General features: G+C 31.8%; 1 non-coding gene across 1 annotated transcript; it reads right to left on the reverse strand.

Annotated features, from left to right (window-relative positions):
- Positions 1-21,735: 21,735 nt before the first annotated feature.
- Trnad-guc (transfer RNA aspartic acid (anticodon GUC)) lies at positions 21,736-21,807 on the reverse strand. The gene has a single exon. It is a non-coding gene; the product is annotated as a tRNA-Asp (tRNA).

The following is a 21,807-nucleotide window of genomic DNA, read 5'->3' on the forward strand; positions in this document are numbered from 1 at the left end:
TGTGTCAGGGTTAAATCGTATACATATACAAAATGTACATGCACAGTGCGTTAACTGGAGTGCGGGTATTAGTTACACGCACTCCAGACCATGCCCATTGATTGGCTCATTTTTGCTGGAGTTTACATATTGTGACGGCAGAGAAAGGGAAAGCGACAGAAATATCATATTCAGATGTTCGTTCATTGGTTCATTTTTGCCGGGGTTTCATATTGTAAAAACAGGGAACGTGTTTTTATGTTTGACCATGATACAAAAGAGAAAGAACACCAAAACACTCGGTAATCTTATTAATACTCGGGGGCTACGCCCCCTCGTACAAATCAGATAACCTCGTGTTTCGGTGCTCTTTCTATTACTTATACAATGCATAAAAATTCCACGAAAGTAAAATAGTTTATCACATGAAATAGTCGATTGCAACTCACATATTACCAACACACCATCCCTCTGTCAGAAGCTGTCTATAAGCACATTATCAACTCTTGAAATGCCAAATGCAAGCTTGTCATGCCATTTATAATTAGACACATTTTATGGGTTTCTTATATATATTTACTGATACAATACTGACATTAGCTCCTGATGAAAATGCATTGTTTACTAGATATAGGGAAAAGCGTTTTTACACTGTCTGTTTTCGTGAAAGATATTTTTGATAGACTTTTAAACAGTGTTCATTGTAGACAATATTATGGAAAATTTACTGTTACACAGTTCTGACCTTTTGATGTATTTGATTCTTATGATCTTTGAAATCAACTGAAGGTTCCACCATGAGTTGTATTGAAAAGTTTGTAGCGATTAAAGTTAAACATTACTATGTGTTACTCAATCAGAGCTGCATGACTGGTACTGGTACTGGTACTGCAGTACGTACTGCAGCGATTTTGCAAGTACTGGTACTGATACTGAATTACTCTTACAAAATTTTGCTACTACTGGTACTGGTACTGCATTACTGTCTTAAAAAGTGGTACTGCTACTGCATTACCCAGTACTTTTGGTTTTGATAAAAATTCTAAAAAGCATCAATTTTTCTCATAAAAAAGCTGTTAATTACATGAACTATATTATTTTTGTGAAAAAGTAAGTGATAATTTGCTGCAATATTCTTTCAAATGTTAACATAGTATTCATCATAAAAAACACCAAAGACTTTAAGTAAAAATTAAATAAAGATAAACAGACTCAATAAATATTTACTCTAAAATATCCTTATTAAAATCTTGTATTACTTTGTATTTACTAGTAAAAGAGCAAAATAAACACTAATTAATTTCTTCTATTCTAAATAAACCCATTTCAAGTGAAAAAAGTGATATTGTTAGCACCATAAAAAGTTGTTATTTACTTTGGTATAAATTGAACAGAGGTGTGAAGGTGTGAAAGGCAACAAAAGACTGTTGTGTTTTAAATGAAAGATGTTTGCATTATATTTATACAGTTGACTGGTTACTAAACAATTAGATATGACATGAATATATGTTGTAAATATTGTTTGTAAAAAGTATGTTAAAACTATAAAGTTGTAAACATGTTATGTTAACTTTAAAGTAAATTATGATTTTATTTCTTTGCTGAATAATAATATTTGCAATTATTTGTTTGACACTGTATTTATTCAAACTTTGATGAATATATAAAAGTAATGGTACTGGTACTTAATTACTTCACCAAAAAAAGTACTGGTACTGCTGTACCGAGCTAAAATCTAGTACTGGTACTGGTAATGGTACTGCATAATTTGCCAAGTACTGGTACTGGTACTTAAGTACTACACCCTTAGTACTGATGCAGCTCTGTACTCAATCAATCTTTTAAACGTTCAATAATTTGCTTATTTTCTATTCTTTTTGAAGCTGGATTCGCGTGATTATAACATACGTAATGATATTACCACACGTACCGTATAATTATTATAAATTTCACGATAGCCTTAGGGCAGATCAAATACTTTATTTTCGACTTGTACACATATACATAGTCGCACACATAAAACAAGCTAATTAGAGCTATGTACTATCCATATACATAAATGCAAGGAGCAAATCATGTTATTTTGAAAGCACTATTGAGCATTAATTACATTTGTACCCTTTAAAGATAAGATATAACTAACAACAATACAATACAATACAACATTCTTTTATTTCGTCAAGGTTACATTTGTAACAACAGACATTACAATAATCTAGTAAATAAATACATGCGTGGGTATCAAATAGAAAACAATTACATGTTTTACGTCAAGTATGATAGATAATCAAGCGAAAATTAGTACATGTAATACAACAAGAAACATTTTTTTTTTAACCTTAAAACTTAATATAAATTTAAGTATGGGGACAGCGATATTTAACTGTCTAATTTCTATAGGAGATAAACAGAACAGAACAGAACAAAATCTTTATTGTAGACTTGAGCTCTACGCTCCTCGTCTATATAAATACAATACATATAATACAAAAGTCAATCAATTACAGCATGAGTACAGAGAGAGATAAATAAACTTTCTGAATAACATTTTATGTGTAACAGAAACTTATGCAATTCGTGAGTACAAATCGCCACAGTAACTCTGGCAATTTCTGAATATAACGTATTTAATGTTGTTGTTTTTTTAACAAATGTCACTAGTGAAGGTTATACAAAAATCAAATTATATCAGTTCGTTGGATCTGATTTTTAAAGCACAATTAAGATAACATGCTAATTTGTTTAAAACATCTATGTTTGTGACTGACATTAATTCAAGAAATTTAAACATGCTAGGTCGTTCATAATAATAATTGTCTATGTAACGTTTCCTAATCCATTTATACTTGGGACACATAATAACAAAATGGAACTCATCTTCAATATCAGAAGAATTACATATTTCACAACGTCTTTCAGTTCTTTCAATTCTGTTTTGTCCATACCTTCCTGTTTCGATGCGTAATTTGTGAGCAGATAATCTAAATTTTGTAATAAGTTGTCTAAATAACTTGTTTTTAACAGAACTCAGGTAACTCTCATATCTGAAGTCATGTTTAATATGCTTATATACAGTTAACACTCTGTTGTTCTCTAAGCTACTTTTCCATTCTTGAGTGAAACAGTCTAACAAACGCTGTTTAAATTGTATAATAAATGTGACTTCATTACAATTTAAAGGGTTTTCCCAAACATACCCATAACCAAACGTATATAACATTGATTTTACATTTGACAACCAATTAGTTTTATTCTTTTGTACGTTTTCCAGCATAATTGAATACACCGTTTTTAAAACACAATTACTAGTTTTTAACACTTTAAACCAAAATTTAAGCACTTTAATGTAGCGATTGATATACAGCGGGAATCGTCCTAATTCACCATATACACCAGCATTACTTGTGGATATCTTAACATTTAATACTCGTTTGCAGAACTTCAAGTGTATACGCTCCATCTCTTTACATTTGGTAAAACCCCACACCTCAGCTGAATAATTTAAAATCGAGGTTACAAACGAATCGAATAAACTACACATAGTTTTTGGGGAAAACTCGAACTCTTTCGTATTAACTAATAATGTATTCATTGCTTTAAGCGCTTTACCCACTAACATTTGGGAATTAAGGTTGAATCCACCATTTGAACTAAATACGACACCTAGATAGTTAAAGTTCTCGACTGTTTCTAATGTAATTCCATCGTATGTCCATTTCTCATCATTATGTAATCTACCATTCTTTCGAAATACCATCACTTTGGATTTTTCCGTGTTTACTTTCAAACCCCATCGATTACAATATGTGTTTAAGTCATTTAAACTCAGTTGAAGATCCTCGATGTTATCCGATAATAGCACCATATCGTCTGCATATAGGAAAAGGATTAGTGTTATATCGCCATAATTAAGACCACTTCCTGGTCTAGATCCTAGGAATAATTCTAGGTCTTCAATAAACATAGACCAGAAAAGAGGTGAACAGATTTCTCCTTGTTTTAGACCAACGATTAACGATTAAGTCCATGAAATCCGAATATTGGTTACAGTGCCTGACACGGCATCTCACGTATTCATACATTGATCTTATAATCCGTAGCAATTTACCATTTATTCCAAGTTTATACATTTTAAACCATAAAGCATTTCTGTAAACGCTGTCAAAACACTTTTTCATATCTATAAATGTAGCATAAAGTCTTTTCCCATTATGAAAACTACTTTCTTTTATACTATTTAAACAGAAAATCGCATCTGTAGTGGAAAACCCCTTTTTAAATCCAAATTGTGAGTCTGAAATAACATCATGCGTAAAACACCACTGAGATAATCTAGCATTTAGAATAGAAGTAAACAATTTTGCTAGAACACTGATTAATGTAATTCCCCTATAGTTATTCACGTCATTTTCGTCGCCTTTCTTGAAAAGCGGTATTATTATCCCATCCATCCAGGCAGAAGGAAAATAGCCACTGGAGAATATCTTGTTAAATAAGTCAACCAAGTGTGACGTGAGAATATCACTCCCTTCAATTAAATATTCATTGATAATTTCATCACTCGATGCCGCCTTTCCACGCTTAAGACCTTTGATCGCTCGATATACTTCAGAGCTTGTAATAACAACATCCAGCTCCTCAAATATAGGGTTGTCCGCAGTCAGGTTTTCACTACAAAATTGCTCGCTGTTTTCATCAAAAGTAATATTTATTTCTTGTGAAAGATTCTTGAAATACTCATGAAATTGTTCAACAGATATACTACCCCCTTTCATATCTTTTTTCTTTGAAAAGTATTTCCAAAAGTCCTTTGGTTTTTTCCTTTTTAAATCCTCGATTTCTTTCATTTTGACATGTTTATATTTATTACGTTTTGATTTCACAATCTTTTTATACAAACGTTTTTTACACATAAGATTAATCCTGTTTTCATCAGTTTTAAATTCATTAAAACAACGCAATGCTTCAATATAATCCCGTTTTGATTCTCTACACGTTATATCAAACCATTCCGCGGGTTTTATAACGGCTTTGCTTGCAAATTGCTTCGGTTTTGAAGGACAGTTTTTTATTTCCTTTGAGAATATTGGCTTCGCCACACAATTTATTAGATTAACAAATTCCCCTACAGCATTATCTACTGTAGACTGGTTTACAGTTTCTAATGTGCCCAAAGCATTATTAAACTGGGGCAATTTAGATATCAGACCTCGTCTAAAGGCTTCACGCTTATCTGGGTCCCATCTAATTAAGTTTGATGTACTTTGTTCAACACATGATGTATTATAACTGTTTATGGCTATACTGAAGCAAATGATTGCATGATCTGAGAACATGTTGAAATCAGATATGTGAAATGTCTGGATTAATCTGTAATCCTCTTGCTTACATAATAAATAGTCTATAACGGAGCTCCCATTGTATCCGCAGAATGTATACGATTCTGTGTCTTTAAAACGCCCGTTACAAATCCGTAAATCAGTGGCTTTGCACATGTCTAGAAGCTGGATACCGTTAGAGTTATGATGAGTGTCAATTGTCGACCGTTCGATTGGAATGTCCGGAACATAATCCTGTCTATCCATGACTGAATTTATTCTATCGTATAAAATATAGTCTGCTTTTCTACCAACTCTACTATTCATATCTCCCGCAATCAGTACAGTTCCTAAAGTCTGATAATAATGTATATCGCTTTCAATAATTTCAAATAGATTGCTATTGACAACATTATACGCCGGTGAATCTTGTCCCCATATGTATGTTGCACAAATAAAAATATCACTTTCTATCCTAAAAAAGTCTTTGTCTATTTTAATCCAAATGATTGTGTCAAAGTGATTACGAACTACTGTTATGCCTTTTGCAATTGATTCTCGACAGTACAACACTATACCACCACTACATCTACGTGCCTTTTTATGCTGGAATTTGCGATAAAAATTTTGAGATTTGTAACCATCGAAATCTACTATACTTTCCTGGTTAGTCCACGTCTCTAGCAAGAAAATGACATCGTAATGTTCAATCAGGTTACAGAAATCTTTATCGTCCATTTTATACTTAGTTAATCCATTGCAGTTCCACACAGCAAATGATAAATCACTCCCCTCAATATGCTACGCAACACTACCATATTTTCCATCCGTATATATTTTTCCATCAATTATGAGTTTATTATACTTAATATATGCTTCCTTTTTATCATCTCTTGCCTTTTTCATAATTGGGATGAGTCTCTTTCTTTGTGCAACAACATCTGAAGGGTATTGATCATGCATGTATAATCCGGTGGCCTTTGAGTCAACATTTTCCTTAAACGATTTTACAAACTGTTTGGTTTTAAAGTCTTTGAAGGTAACCACAATATTTTTGGGTTTACTCCCTTTCCGAATCCCAGAACGATAAGCTCTTTCGATTTCTATAGATTCTGCTTCATCCTCCGGTATTTTTAAATCGTCCTTGAAGTATTCCTTTACTTTGGTAACAGTTTGATCGTTTGTCTCGTGCTCACATTCCTTAATACCACCTATGATCAAATTGTTCATCATTTGCTTAGCTTGAATAGATGACAAAGATTCTTTCAATTCTTTGTTTTCGGTCTGAAGCTTAGTCACTTGATTTCGTGTCTCATCCAAAGAAAAAACATGAACGTCTACCGATTCTTCTAAAGAATTCAGTTTGTCAGCACTTTTTGCTACCCGAGAATCAAGATCTGACCACAGCTTATTAATTTTAATATCCATTTCTGATACCTTTTTCTCTACAAGTTCTAGCTTAGAAAGTCTACTATTCATTTCATCAAACTTTGCACTCATAAATAACATAAGTTCTTCATTTGTAACATGCTTACCAGACTGGATTTGAACACATGGAGTTGGAGAGTATACATGTTGCATGTTCACGGGAGTGATATTGTTCATAGTTGACCCTTGTGGTGAACACTGACCCACATTTGATGATGTCATGTATTGCTGAGTGTTTATATATCTATTCCCGTTATCCATTATGTTATGCACCTTTGAACAGTCCGATTGACAATAAGAACCGTTAAAAACTTGATCCGTTGACCCGTTGTCCAAATTTAACAATGTAAGGTACGAACCGTTCTCAACTTGTGAATTCTCAACTTGTGAATTGTCACTCAACAAAGAATGGTGACTTGAAGTGTTTATATTTCCCGCTTTTTTCTGTTCCTTTGTTCCCCTTGTTGATTTTGGTGTTTCTCCTTTACTACTGTTTTTTCTCTTTTTGTCTTTATTTCCACCCATAACAAGTTCATATCCAACATGAAGAGACACTTATAAAGCACTATATGTAAAAATAAATTCTAAATAATCCGTATTTTCGACACAAAATTGTTAAATTATTTCTCTGCAAAAATATACGACTGACAACCTTTTCTGACCTTTGACCTTATTCACATAAAACACGCTAATTAGAGCTATGTACTATCCATATACATAAATGCAAGGAGCAAATCATGTTATTTTGAAAGCACTATTGAGCATTAATTACATTTGTACCCTTTAAAGATAAGATATAACTAACAACAATACAATACAATACAACATTCTTTTATTTCGTCAAGGTTACATTTGTAACAACAGACATTACAATAATCTAGTAAATAAATACATGCGTGGGTATCAAATAGAAAACAATTACATGTTTTACGTCAAGTATGATAGATAATCAAGCGAAAATTAGTACATGTAATACAACAAGAAACATTTTTTTTTTTAACCTTAAAACTTAATATAAATTTAAGTATGGGGACAGCGATATTTAACTGTCTAATTTCTATAGGAGATAAAGTGGAGCACGTGGAAAGCGTGTAAAACTTATTTACGTCATTCATTAGTGTTACTATGGAATGTCATTGACGGAGTAAAATACTATTTCAAAAAGTAAAACTAACGTGTAAGTGTGTTCATGATGTGCGCTATAAATATACTAAGATTTTTTAGGATTTCGCTGTTACTACTTTTAAGGAGTTCTTGGTATTTAATGATATTTGGATATCTGTGAAAATAATTTGGAATAAGCTGCTTTCTTTTTTCGGTGAAATAATTACAAACCATCAAATAATGGAATTCATCACCTAAGTCATTTTGGCATAGTGGACACTTTCTATTAACATATGGGATATTAGACCAACGGCCAGTTTCAACAGGGAATTTATGATTTGCAGTCCTAAACTTTAGAATAGGTAAGTATAAGTGTTTTGGCAATGATGTCAAATAGTCTTCACGCTCAAACTGATATTTAAACAAGTTATAGAGTTTGCCTTTATTTGATAGTTGCATTCTACTAAACCAGTCGGTAATAAATTGATCAATCAGTGTTTGTTTAATTAACAAATGAACGTTACATAAGTTCGAAAAATTTTGATTTAGGAATATTTCACTGTGACCGGTTAGATCAAGGGTAGATTTAACATAATCAAGCCATTTGAATGTGTAATCACTATTTAACATAAATTTGTAGATAAAATTTGAGTATTTATATTGATGAACTTGCACTAAATTTTTCCAAAATTTAATAATACGTGTTTTGATAACAATTTCAAGCGGATATCTACCTAATTCGCCATAGAGCATGTACGCAGGAGTACTTTTTCTGCAATTTGTTATTTTACGCAAAAATTCTATATGTACTTTTTCGATGTCTTGAGTATTTTCTATTCCCCATATTTCGCATGAAAATAACAAAATTGGAACAATGGTGTTATCGAATAGTTTGAGTTGTAAATCAAGAGGTAAACAAAGGTTATTAATTCGTTTGTACAAAAGGTGCATCGCTTTTCTAGCTTGTGTAATTAAATGATCTCTTGCTTTCTTAAATTTCCCATTAGGACTAAACATAACGCCTAAGTATTTATAACTATCGATTATTTGCAGAGCATTTCCGTTAAGCGTAAATGACATATTGCGTACCCCACGTGTATTTGAACCAAAGATAATAACTTTGGTTTTGCTAGTATTCATTTTTAATTCCCATCTTTGACAATAATCGTTAAAATCATTTAAACATTTTTGGAATTCTTGCGGGGTTTTTGAAATAAGAACCGTGTCATCTGCAAAAAGTAACACTAATATACTTAAAAAACTATCAATATTCTCAATTTGGCATTCTAAAGAAATTCCGCCATTACATTTAGATTCCAGAAAATCGAGTAAGTCATTAAGAAAAAGTGAGAACAAAAGAGGGGAAAGATTTTCCCCTTGTCTCACGCCACAGTCGCACGAAAACATGGAGGAAACTTCCCCATTTGATTGAACACATGACTTAATGTTATTGTACATGTTGCGAATAATTCTTAGGAATTTGCCATCAATACCATTATCGATCAATTTTTGAAAAAGTTGGGCTCTATTTACATTGTCAAAAGCTCGGGAGAAATCAACAAAAGCTGCAAAAAGCTTACTTTTTTTCATACGCATTAGTTCTATCAAAAAATTTAAGGTAAATACATGATCCATAGTCGAGTGATTTTTTCTAAAGCCTGCCTGATTTTCATGAATAATGTTATGAGTTTCTACAAATTTAGTCAACCTATCATTTAATACTGAAGTAAATAATTTTCCGAGACAGCTCAGGATCGTAATTGGCCTATAGTTTTCCGGTAAATCAGCATTTCCTTTTCCTTTAAAAATTGGTATAATATAGCCTTCAGACCAACTATTAGGAATAATTCCGGTATCAAGAATAATGTTAAAAAGTTTCGTAAATATTGGCAACATAATGTACTCTGTAGATTTAATATATTCGTTAAAGATATTATCCGACTTACTAGCTGCTTTTCCATTTTTGCACTTTTTTATTGAATTAGAAATTTCATTTTCGGTAAAAGGGATATTTAAAATGTTGTCGTTATGACGTAAATCAGTCTCATTGGTTTCGAACAGGTTTGACTGTTCATTGTTCGAATTTACATTTTTGAAATATTCGTAAAAATCATTAATTGATGGCATTTTGCTCTGGTTATTTGTTTTAAGACTATTTAAATATTTCCAGTATGATTTGGGATCGGATTTTTGCATTTTTCTTAGCTTGGCCTGATTGTTAAACGTATATTTATTCAGGTAAAATTTCATTGTGTGTTTATAATCTTTACTTGCACGGTTGAGAAGACACCGATTATTATTAGATTTATTCAAGTTATACTTTTTCCGTGCGCGGTTATATATAGCTCGCTTGTTATGGCAGTGGGGCCCGTACCAGGGTTTATTTTTGATTTTCGACCTACGTGTGTTCCTTATTGTCTCAACGTGCGAATAAGGCTTTGTAAAAACAGCTTTTGCAGATTCGTTGTAAATGTGAGTAATTTCCTCTACAATTTGATTAAGCGATAAATTTGGATCCGAGTTTAAAGGAAAATTATTTAATAGGAATTCTACGCTCGCTACCTTATTCAAATTAATTTTTTGAATAAACTCGTGTTTTCGGCTGGGTTGCCATTTAATCGGGTTGCTATTTGCAGTCGGACTGTTGACACCATTGCTATCACTTTTAACAAAGTTAATTTCTAATGACAATAAAGAGTGTCCATCTGAGAAAATGCAATCTAATTCATTAATTTTGAAATCGTTTAAATATTTCAGCATATTTGCAGACGAAATGGTATAGTCGATTACCGACATGTTTTTGAATGTAAAATTTCCAATGTCTTTATCGTGGCTAAAACGACCATTTAATACAAAAAGATTATTATTTTTACAAATATTAATTAAAGACCGACCTATACTATTGATCTTATTTCACGGCGTCTCAACGCCGTGATATTGTGATGGGTAGTTTTCGGTAGCATGGGCAAAAGTCACGTGACAAAATGCCTTTCGATTTCTTCAGCCGACATTTTATTGTTTTTACGCAATCATTGTACAGCCCATTTCCGTGAAAAGTTACATAGAAACAGTTTTTTTTTCAAAACCATATAGAATCTAAACAGTATTTTTATCAACACACGAAATATCAGCGTTTTATATTAACACATTTCCGGACATCCTTTCGACATGCTTGAGAAATTCGCCTTGAATGGATTATGTATGGTGGCTGATTAACGCCATCAAAATATTTTCGCGTCTTCGCCTCAAAATGCGAAAATGCGAAAACACGAAGGGACATATTTTGACTAATGTGTTCTCATGTCGGATCTATGTCTCTCTCGGAGTGAATCTTTTCACGTGTAAAATGTCTTTGAACATTACCTTCCAAAGTTTCTATATTTGCAATTAAGAACTTAAATTGTCTTCTTTTTTTAGCTCACCAGAGCCGAAGGCTCAGGAACAAAGGGGGGTACTCCGGCGTCCGGCGTCCGTCGTCATGCGTCAACAATCATCTTCTTCTCTGAAACTGCTGGGCAGATTTAACTAAAATTTGGTCTGTAGCATCCTTGTGATAGTCACACTTAAATTTGCTCATGTCATTTCAATTGGCCCCTTTAAGGGTTCAGCAGAGCTAAAAATAGAAAAACCTTTAAACATTTTCTACTACAGAACTAATGGATGGATGATCACCAAACTTTGTCTGTAGCAGCCTTAGGTAGTCTTTTATTAAGTTTGCTCATATTAATTTGATTGGCCCCTTTTAGGGGTCACTAGGGCTAAAAATAGAAAAACCTTTAGACATCTTCTTCTACAGAACCAATAGATGGATGGTCACCAAACTTTGTCTGTAGCATTCTTGGGTAGTCTTTTATCAAGTTTGCTCATCTTAATTTGATTGGCCCCTTGTAGGGGCTGCTACAGCTAAAAATAGAAATACCTTTAAACGTCTTCTTCTACAGAACTAATTGATGGATGATCACCAAACTTTGTCTGTAGCATCCTTAGGTAGTCTTTTATCAAGTTTGCTCATATTAATTTGATTGGCCCCTTTTAGAGGTCACTAGGGCTTAAAATAGAAAACCTTTAGACATTTTCTTCTACAGAACCAATTGATGGATGATCACCAAACTTTGTCTGTAGCATTCTTGGGTAGGCTTTTATCAAGTTTGCTCATATGAATTTGATTGGCCCCTTGTAGGGGCTGCTATAGCTTAAAATAGAAATACCTTTAAATGTCTTCTTCTACAGAACCAATAGATGGATGATCACCAAACTTTGTCAGTACCGTTCTTGGGTAGTCTTTTATTATGTTTGCTCGTATTTATTTGAGATATTCTGGGTTTTAATTTAAAAAAAAAACCACAAAAAACGACAGATTATCATTAAGAAGAGTTTTCTAGGTCATAGCATTTAGAATATATGTATATATATGGTAAAGAAATTAGTATAGTTTAGAACCGAAAAATAAGGAGGGTTTGTTTTTGGTTATACAAATCAATGCCAAGTCATAATTTTGACACAACCACTGTTGTTATAGAACATGAATATTTGGGTCTTCATACAGTTTAGCACATTACAGTTTTCTGAACTATTTTGTTTATGATTAAATTTTTCAGCCTTTCTATGGGATAGACAGAGTAGTTTGAATTTTAACTTTACTCAAATATGAATACTTGCCAAGATCTTTGAATTGACAATGTTATTATTAAGAACAAACTCAGATGACATTTCATTTCATTTCATTTCTTTTTCTGTATATGTACATTAAGTGAGTAGTCATTAAAATATGTGATAGAGTTTTTAAGAATGTGAAAATGTATAGTTTTTTTAATAGTCTCTAGCAAATCAAACATTTGATTGGTTTCATATATGTATGCCATTTGTTTTATCCTGTATTTTATATTGATTGATATGTACATATATGTTATTGAGACTTAAATAAATAAATAAATAAATATTTGATTGGCCCCTTTTAGGGGTCTTTAGGGCTAAAAATAGAAAAACCTTTAGACATCTTTTTCTACAGAACTAATTGATGCATGATTACCAAACTTTGTCTGTGTCTGTAGCATTCTTGGGTAGTCTTTTATCAAGTTTGCTCATATTAATTTGATTGGCCCCTTGTAGGGGCCGCTAAAGCTAAAACTAGAAATACCTTTAAACATCTGCTTCTACAGAACTAATAGATGAATGATCACCAAACTTTGTCTGTAGCCTTCTTTGGTAGTCTTTTATCAAGTTTGCTCATCTTAATATGATTGGCCCCTTTTAAGGGTCTCTAGGGCAAAAAATAGAAAAAACCTTTAGACATCTTCATCTGCAGAGCTAATTGATAGATGATCATTAAACTTTGTCAGTAGCATTCTAGGTAGTCTTTAATCAAGTTTTGCTCATATTAATTTGATTGGTCCTGTTAAGCTAAAGCTTAAATGCACTAGCATTTCTTTAAATTAATGTTTAAAGATATTCTAAGCTCTAATTTTTAATATAAAAAAAAAATATGACAATGGATACACGTCTCCTTATAATATAAATATGAAATATACGTGTTTTGACTTCACACAAAGTAGATAAGTTATGTTTTAAAACTCTTAACACTATTCGTGGTCACAGTATAAAAATAATGATAGTGTCATTACAAAAACTTTTTTTCTTTTTTTTTTATAGAAAAGACCATCTTTACATTGCCTGTAATAGCATATGCAGTTTCCTGTACATAGTATATTCATTCTTTTATCCAAATAAGACATTTTCAGCAAGAATTTTATAAATTTCACTGGCTTTTAGGTCATGACCTGTTTATGATGTGTAAATATATTTCAGCTCTGGGAATTCGGACTATTGCATCATTGTAAAAGGTCAGTTGTAGGTCATTAACCAGGAAAACAATAGGCCTAAAGAAACATAAAATTTGTTTCTCCTGTACTTTACTATCAAAGATGAGTTTATCTGCTCAATTCTCTTATTGAATTTTTGTTTTTTTTTGTTCATTTTTTTGTTGAATAAACAAGGGACAAGGGGTTAATTTCTGTTTCCTGAATTGAATTATGATATGAAACTGGCTTACTTTGATATATTTGATGTCGCGCTTTACCTAACTTTTTTTTGTCTTTTATGTACAGACATGAAATTTGGACTATGGGTGTAATTTGTGTAATTTTTGATGTTGAATTCAATTTGATACCAGCTGACCTACTTTATGTATTACTGACATCATTTGACCTACTGTCTTGTATTTTGACATTCAGATTTTAAATGTTGACCAGGTTTGTAAATTCTGATGCCTGAAATGAATTTTGATATCAAACTGACCTACTTTTGATATTTTTGATATAATTTGACTTCATTCTTGTGTTCTTGACATACAGACTTGAAATTTGGACTAGGGTGTAATTTTCTGATGCTGAATTGAATTTTATTAACTGGCCTACTTTTCATATTTTTTTACAATGTTTTTGACCTATTGTCTTTTTTTGAGGTACAGTTATGTTACCATACAGAATGTATAAAAAAAAAATTTTGTCCCAAACTGTGAACTTCAAACATCTACACCTTACATGTTTTGCATGTGACATTTTGTGTTTTCATTCAAAAAAAGTTTTTTTAAAAAAAATTGTCCAATCAAAAATTAATCCTGCTCTAGTGGTTAGTTGTTCTGCATTATTATTCTACATAGTCTCATATGAACACACTTGCAACATACATATTTTAAACAAATCCTTTCCAAAATATTAGGGCGAAATATTACAATTTTTATAGTGGAATAATGAAATGATGGGTATAGATGAGTCATCTAGGGCCATCTTAGTGGTCCTATTGTTTATTAAAAAGAAAAAAAGCTAAAACAATCAGTGTCGTGAAAGTATATTACTAAAGGGGCAAGTTAAAGTTGATCGAGCTGAACTGCCGAAAGAGCTGGACTTGCATTTCAGCAAGTTCTTTTGAAAAATAATTTCCAACACTGGAAAAGCAGTTGTTTTTCTGGTGAGCGACTCAGGGCCATCATGGCCCTCTTGTTAATAATTTCATTTTTTTTCTTGCGCAATTCTCTAAAATGAGACTTGTTTTTTCTATATGCGTTTCAACAATTAACATTCACCAGCAACCTGGTTGTAAAATAACTTAATTTGGTCCTTAAATCAGTTTTTACCACAACAACAAACTTCATTCAGAATTCATGTCACGTTATTGTGAGCAAAATTCTGAGTTTCCTTTAGATATGAGCAAAGAAAATGTTTTTATTACCCCCCGCCGAAAAGACGGATATAGAATTAGTCTCCATCCGTCCGTCCGTCTGTCCTTCCGTCCGTCACTCTACATTTTTGTCCGGAGCATATCTCAAAAAGTTCAATTTGAAAACTTCATGGGGTGGAGGTATCAACTTGAAACTTCATTTTTGGATAAATCATATTTAGGAAAGTGCAGTGCACAAGAATGATAACTCTACGCTGCATATTTTTTTCATTGTTGCCTTTGTTATTCTTCAAACTCAATTTTTGTCCACAGAATAACTCAAAAAGCCTTTGAGATATCAACATGAAACTTCATGTGGATAGATCTCACTCAGGAGGTGTGCAATGCAAGAGTGATAACTGTACCATTTTTAAATTTTGAGTTATTGCTCTTTGTTACTTTTCATACTTAAATTTTCACCTGAGTGGAGCATAAATTAACTAAAAAAACAAACTTTTATTTTTGTCCAGGGTATAACTACAAAAGCATTTGAGATTTCAACATGAAACTTCATAGGTGGATAGATCTTACTCAGGAGGTATGCAGTACAAAAGAGTGATAACTCTACCCTTAATAATTATTAGAGAGTTATTGCCCTTTGTTATTTTCCATACTAAATTTTTCACCTGAGTGGAGCATATCTCTGAAAAAGTCTTTGAAATGTCAACATGAAACTTTATAGGTGGATAGATCTTATTTGGGGAGGAATGTTGTGACCGCAAGAATAATACCCTATTTATATCTTTGTTAGTTATTGCCATTAAATTTGTTATTTTTCATACTTTTTGTCCGGAGCTTATCTCAATTTATTATTAATTGAGCCTTGATTTTAAACTAAATGTGTCTGTATTTTCTTACATCCTTTACTGGTTTTAGATTATCATTATTGTTTAATAGGTTTACTTTAATTAATGTTGTTCATTATGTCTTATATATATATATATTATGTTTTATCGGATTTATGTAAAGCACTCTTGACATTTATTATTTATGAAAAGAGTGCTATAGAAAATGTGGTATATAATAATAATAATACTACTAAATAATAATAATCTCAAAGAAGGTGTTAGAGGTACCAACAATTGAAACTTATTAGGTCGATAGATCTCATTGAGGAGGAGTGCAGCACACAAGACATTTAACCTACCCCTTCCATTATTTTTCAGTTATTGCCCTTTGTTATTTTTCATACTTTTGTCCAGAGCATAACTACAAAGGCCTTTGAGATATCAACATGAACCTTCATAGGTGGATAAATCTCACTCGAGAGGTATGCAGTTCACAAGAATGATAATTATTCTGCTCTACTACATATAAAAATGGCTCTTGTAACAAGTTACATGATTATGATATTTTAAAAACCTTCTGAACAAGTTAACATGTCAATTCAAAACAATGCTATTTGGAGATACCTTATCAATATATTTAACTTTTTTTTTTTTTTTTTGTTTTTTTTTTTTTTGTGTGGGGGTTGGTTTTTTTTCGCCGTGACAATCATATTGCTGCATTTCCCAGCAATTTTTTACTTGTGATCTTTAGATGTCCTTAGAATGCTCAACCCTAACTGGCTTAATATATCTGTTTGATTAAAAAATTCTACGAAGTCATTATCAAAATCAAAAAGGGTTTTTGTTAAAAAATCATTCCGATTCAGTGAAATCTTCTAATTCAGCAATATGGGCATTAGCATCACCGGTTAAAAGCACATATTCATTTGCAATACACATATCAATTAATTTCATTTTCAAAAATTAACAATTCATCTTGATTAAAATATTTTTGAAGATTCTGGTGGAATATACATAACACCAATAATAACATGTTTACGACTTACAGGTGTACAATTCATAATTTTCAACCACATAATATAATCGGAGCTAGAAATCAATAATTTCTATTTGATTCATAGTAGACCGGTCTTACAAAAATACACAAACGCACCGGACTTTCGTATTAAAAGCTTGTTTTCTAGGTTGTTTAAAAAACTGGTAACCATCTATAAATATATCGTTCATACTGGTCTATTTTAACACTCAACACAGCAGAATATATCAAATTGATACAAGATCAACAAATTCTGGATAATTTACTCTACTCTTTATACCACAAACATTAAGAGTACCAATTTTTAAACACCGATAATTCACTGACCCTGTGTGTAACCTAGGTTTTAACATTGCGTTGTCTTGATTCAACAGGTGGTGAGTCATTAACATTTTGGGAATTGGTGGCGAGTTTTCTCGTGATGTATCTATGGATTGGTATTTGGATCCGTGACCTCTGGTGGTTGACCTTGACCTTGAAGAACTGATCGATAGACGTGTTCGACGATGACGTGAAGTTTGACGGCCACGACGTTGCCGATAACTTATCTTTGTTTGTTTCCGTCCGTATGTGCTATGCTTCGAAGGAGATAGTGTATTTGTAACAGAAATCGATTCCGATTCGGACACGTTATCATGGCTTGATTGTTGATCGTTGTTTGAAGATCTGAAGATGTTCTCGCAACAAAGCAGCTTTTGGTGAAGTACAAGGATAAATCTAACCGAAAGTTTATTTAACTGATTTCAGCATATCAATGAATTTTTGCTTCCGAGATCTTTCATAAGAGAACAAATATTTTAGCAGTAGAGGATTTAATTATACTTGTGGCTACAAAATACATAAACATGTTCTTGTAATTTTTTTTGTAAAATCAGATGAAATCGTTCTCTATTTTAGACTGTACAGCATAGTTCTTTGATTTGTTTTTGGTAAGTTTATTTTTATAGTTATGCAAAAAATGCCTTAAAGTTGTTGTTATACGTTCAGTAAAATTTAGGTTAAAGCATTACCACATTTCGTTTGATTCATATGTTAGTCTGTTTTGTGTACAAGTATGTTTAAAATGTAACTTCAAGGATTTGTATCACATCATGTTCAATTTTTATGTTTTTCATCTTTTATATTAAAAAGAACTGTCTTAAAGGCATTTGCAAAACATTGTATTTTATTTTCAAAAGATAACAGACACTTTGTTCGTAATTATAATTAAATGAGATTCACAGTGTTTTAATGGTGAAAAGATTTTCATTAATCATTGTCTCAATTTGCCTATATCTTAAATTATTTTCCCCTTACGTCATATATAAATTACAAAAATAATTTCACCAACAATTATAGATCAACATCAATTTTTGTTAGATTGAAGCTTTCTATGACAGTCGACTAGAGGCAGAAATCTGAACAAGAGGCAGGTAGTCGCACAAAGTGCCACCCTACAAAACATGTATTCAATCCTTAACACTTACAAGCTCGAATCATTAATCCCGGAGAACTAAACACTGAACAGAAGTGAAGTACGGGACAACATTTTATATCCTCCACATGACACCTGACACCTAAGGTTTTGAAGTATAAAAATTGATTTTGTACATGAGAGATAATGTAAATATGCAATCAAAACACAGTGACTGATGACCAATGCGTTCCACCCTGTGTTTATAAACTTTAGTATTATATCCCTCTATGAAGGCGGACTACATGCAGTAGATGTATATACTATGTATATGATGTATGTTAACCTTAATGAATTGCGTTATAAAAGACAGACTTGTTTTCCTTTCACTATTACATTGATTCAAATGATAAAGTTAAATGGACGCTGACATCTTTTACAAAGAAAGAGTGCCAATTTGATAAATCATGTAAATTCTTCTTCGATGAACAACCATCGCGTGTTAGGAATGACTGCAATTACGATGCTTTACTTCTTTAATGTTTAATCTTATATTGCCATGTAAACTTAACAAAATATTAGTACTCGAAAAACATGCACTGGTTGCAGTAAATATGTTTATCTCTGATTTCAGGAAAGATGAAAAAATTGTTATCGACAAAATATTTTTTTTAAAAAATAGAACAAATCATTTTAGATTATCTGAAAATGTGACGTCTTAATTAAAACGAATGTAGGAGAAAAACCCCACACATCAAAACACCACACCTCAAAATTTTAAAGAGTTGACAAAACACCACGCATGAATTTTATAGAGTTGATAAAACACCACACCTTTGATCATGCAAGTTCTATAAGAAAAGAACAAACAGATTATTTACTACAGTTCTGTATAAGTTTGATATAGTTACTTTAATTATTTTATATACAAGTGCCTTTGATCCTGATAATTAATGCTTTCTTATATTATATTTCAATATACAATACAGTGTGAATGAATAATAATATACTATACAACTATTACAAACTATTATAACAAAAATCGAATGGTAAATATTCACCAATCAACATTTATAATTCTAAGTGTCAACAATGTAAGTTATTTTATGGTCAATCAAAGGTTTATACAAATTAGTAATAAAGTGTGGGGTTATATCCACTCTATAGAATCAAAGGTGTTGGGTTTTGTCGACTATAAAATTCATGTATGGGGTTTTGTCCCCTCTATAAAATTTTGAAGTGTGGGGTTTTGACATGTGGGGTTGTGTCTGTCTTCCCTTAAACACGGGTTACATGAATAATCAATATACATTGCTATTCGTATCTTTAAACCACCTTATATATTTGCGGTCATATTACATACAATGAACATTTCTCCATTATGTTCGTTGTATTCAACTTAAAAGCCTTGCATTTCCAACAAGAGCTGAATCTGAAAATTCATGTAAGCTATTTCATATATATCTTTTACTGTCAAAATGATATTAATTTTAGCCTTTTACATATCTTGTTTCAAGACAATTTAATAAAGATGTTTGTTTTGCTTTTGATATATTCGCTTTATAATAACTAAGAATCCTGACTTTGGGATGTCGGGTCCAACGTAAAATACCATTTGTGCATGTTACAAAATTGTTAAAGATTATTTACAATAACTTTTAAATAAACTGTCCATTTGACTGGCAATTACAAAGTTATTTTTAAAAGAGATAATTATTCCTTGTGGAGAATGTTTTGTTGTTGTACCATAAGGTAGGTAATGAATTTAATAGGAAGTATCGTTAGTAGGTCTTTTACAAAAGAAACTGCTAAAGTCAGTCGTTCATGTCTGCCGGACAAGATGGCAACCAGAGCCGAAATTTTACACAAAATGAAAGCTCTTTTACAGCCGCTGGACACATTTTGATGCTAAGAAAGAAATTGTGTTCATGTAAACCATATCCTCAATTCTTTTTTGATCTATTTATTTCCGGTGTTTATATTTGAATGTCATTAACATATCATTTAATGATGCATATCTTAATAATACTGTCCGTTCGATTCTGCTAACAGATTTTTGAGAATTGGAATATACTGTGTGATGTAACTTCGTTCAAGCAAATATTTAATGAAACTGAGTTGTAATATTGCCCCTCTTTAGAGACAAATATACAAAGTGGCGTCATCAGCAACATTTATCAAGCGTTAATTACATTGATTCTATTTGTCGCATTTAACGAACTGTTGATGCCATTTACCTTATAGCAAAATATACTCATTTGCTAAATCAGGCACACTATTCTAATCAGAACACATCATTATCTGCAAAAGTTAAGATCATTTTGGTGTTGATAACATTAAGATGATGACCTGTGTGCTATTTTGATTCATTTAGCCTCGTTATCATTAGAAAACAACTATAGGACATGTTTGAACACTGTTTATGGGTTTAGATAAAAGATTTTAAAAACGCAAGAAAATCAACTTGAACTACATCAGAAGATTGGGCAATGTTGCATTTACGAGAATCACATATCTTTAGATTATACATATATGAAGGAATTACAAATAAATAACAAATAAATAGGATTTGCTTATTAAAGCATACCGATCAATTTCAGTAACTTAATTGTAAGTTGATTTACAAGTGCATGTAATGAATAATTACTCTAAGAATAAATTGACTAGCTATAGCATGATGTCAACGGTTCACTAATCTTAGATCACGTAACGTTAATGTGTCGTTACGGCAAGAAATTAGGTCATTTCCTGTGATTCATCACAATGATAAAAGTGAACATTATAATTTATTAAAAGAATAGAAATATATTTTTATTTCCGGTGAAGCGAACAGACACATATAAAGAACAAACACGTTGTTTTAAGATAAAGCTAATAATCACTTACTCCATGTGTTGACTATTTAAAAAAGAATTTTATTTATTGTCCAATCAATTGTAGTGCAGTTATGACAAACAAAATCATCTATTTAGTTCTATGTTTAATACTACTGAGTATGATTAATGCAAGCCAGTCATGTCGTTTCATTTTTTAATACAGATACATGTTATGGATTTATTTCTTATATATCTTTTATCAAATAGATGTTTACCTATCATTACACTTTCATTGATTGCCAAAGGTTGGAGTAGATGTAAACAGCGAGTAATGTTGAGCGCTTTGTTTAGACACTCTAAGCTTATTATGAGAATAAATTCAATTTTCCTCAACATGTCATAATACTATACTGACAGTAACTTCTAAACAAAAAGCAATCTTAACTAGATATAGGTAAAAGTGTTGTATACTATAGATTATTGTGTAACGATATTTATATAAGGCATTTTAACATTCATAAATACTATATAAAATAATAGACAATATTATGTTAGATGATTGGAATGAATGTTTAATGTACTAGTATTTGCTTGCAAAAGTGTCAGATTGTTTTTGAAAATTTCAGTACATTATAAGACATGTGTAAAAAATAAATACCTCCCCGACGGGGAATTGAACCCCGGTCTCCCGCGTGACAGGCGGGGATACTCACCACTATACTATCGAGGA

Source organism: Ruditapes philippinarum, unplaced genomic scaffold, assembly GCF_026571515.1.
Source record: "Ruditapes philippinarum isolate M1 unplaced genomic scaffold, ASM2657151v2 ctg1928_1_1_1_1, whole genome shotgun sequence".
Classification (NCBI taxonomy): Eukaryota; Metazoa; Mollusca; class Bivalvia; order Venerida; family Veneridae; genus Ruditapes; species Ruditapes philippinarum.